Raw genomic sequence first — 2170 nt, forward strand, 5'->3', positions numbered from 1 at the left:
CCAGGGGGGATTTGGGGAGGGGTCTCAGGTGTCTGAGGGGTCGCAGGGGGCTCAGGATGGATTTTGGGGGGTCCTGGGGGGGTTTTCGGGGGGGTTTAGGGTATTTTTGGTGTTTTTAAGGTATTTTTTGGGGGGCTGTTGAATTTGGGGAGGGGTCTCACCCTCGTTGGCCACCTCCCAGATCCCGGTGCTTTTTGGGATATTTTTTGGGGGTGTTTTTGTGGGTTTTGGGAGATTTTTTTGTGGTTTTTGGGCATTTTTTGGGGGGCTTTAGGGTATTTTTTTTTGTTTTTAGGCAATTTTTGGGGGGATTTTGGGGTATTTTATTTCGGGGGGCCACCCAAAAATCCAAGGAGCTCCCTGAAGATTTTTTTGGGGTCTCAGGTGATTTTTTTAGGATTTTTCTTGGTGTTTAGAATATTTTGGTTTTGTTGTTTTTAGAGTATTTTTTAGGCTTTTCAAGGTATTTTCTTGGTTTTTTTGGGTACTTTTTTTGGTTTTTAGGGTATTTTTGTAGGTTTTGGGGTATTCTTTTTCTAGGATATTTCTTCGGGGTTTTGGGGTATTTTTTTTTTTGGTTTTAGGGCATTTTTTGTGTTTTTAGAGTATTTTTTGTTTTGGTTTTTAGGGTACTTTTTTGGGTTTTAGGGTATTTTTTGGGGGTTTGGGGGTATTTTTTTAGGGTAGTTTTGGGGGTTTTGGGGTATTCTTTTTTTAGGATATTTCTTTGGGGTTTTGGGGTATTTTTTCTGGTTTTAGGGCATTTTTTGCGTTTTTAGAGTATTTTTTTGCTTGGTTTTTAGGGCATTTTTGGGACATTTTATTTTGGTTTTTAGGGTATTTTTGGACGGTTTTGGGCACTTTTTGGGGCGTTTTATTTCAGGGGGCATCCAAGGGTATTTCGGGGGGTGGGTGTTGAATTTGGGGAGGGGTCTCACCCTTGTTGGCCACTTCCCAGAGCCTGGTGCTTTTTGGGACATTTTTGGTGGTTTTTTTGGGACATTTTTGGGGGTTTTTTTGGGATTTTTTTGGGGGTCATTTCGAGAAGGTCCCCAGGGGCTCTCAGGGTATTTTGGGGTGGGGGTGTTGAATTTGGGGAGGGGTCTCACCCTTGTTGGCCACCTCCCAGAGCCTGGTGCTTTTTGGGACATTTTTGGGATATTTTTGGGGATATTTTTTGGGGTGTTTTTGCGTTTTTTGGGATATTTTTTGGGGGGTGTTTCATCTCGAGCAGACCCCCAGGGGTTCTCAGGGTATTTTGGGGGGTGGGTTGAATTTGGGGAGGGGTCTCACCCTTGTTGGCCACCTCGAGGGAGACCCCAGACCCAAATCGGAATTAATGTGACACCAAAAATGGGGGAAAAACCCCAAAAATGGAGGAAAAACCCAAATTTGGGGGACAGGTTTTGTGTGTGGACCCCCAAATTGGGGAGGGGGCGTCACCCGGGGGGGGGCAGAACCCAAAATGGGGAGGGGGATAAAGAGTGGGACCCCCAAAAACATCAGGGGAGACCCCAGACCCAAATGGGAAAGGTGCCAGCCCAAAAATGGGGAAAAAAACCCCAAAAATGGGGGGAAAACCCCAAATTTGGGGAGGGGGATTGTAAGGGGAGCCCCAAATTGGGGAGGGGGATAAAGAGTGGGACCCCCAAAAACATCAGGGGAGACCCCAGACCCAAATGGGAAAGGTGCCAGCCCAAAAATGGGGAAAAAAACCCCAAAAATGGGGGGAAAACCCCAAATTTGGGGAGGGGGATTGTAAGGGGAGCCCCAAATTGGGGAGGGGGATAAAGAGTGGGACCCCCAAAAACATCAGGGGAGACCCCAGACCCAAATGGGAAAGGTGCCAGCCCAAAAATGGGGAAAAAAACCCCAAAAATGGGGGGAAAACCCCAAATTTGGGGAGGGGGATTGTAAGGGGAGCCCCAAATTGGGGAGGGGGATAAAGAGTGGGACCCCCAAGGGGGCGCGGGGCCCCCGAAATGGGGGGGGGGGGATTATTTGGGGAGGGGTCTTCAGAACTTTGGGCAGCCCCAAAAGAGGGGTTGGAGTGGGATGGGGGGAATCCTGGTAATGAAGACCCCTCCCCACCCATGGGACCCCCCCAGGACCCCCCAAGACTCCCTCAGGATCCCCCCTCACTCATGGGACCCCTCCCCAATATCCCATA

The sequence above is a fragment of the Passer montanus genome, unplaced genomic scaffold (assembly GCF_014805655.1).
Source record: "Passer montanus isolate IOZ18808 unplaced genomic scaffold, ASM1480565v1 scaffold570, whole genome shotgun sequence".
NCBI lineage: Eukaryota > Metazoa > Chordata > Aves > Passeriformes > Passeridae > Passer > Passer montanus.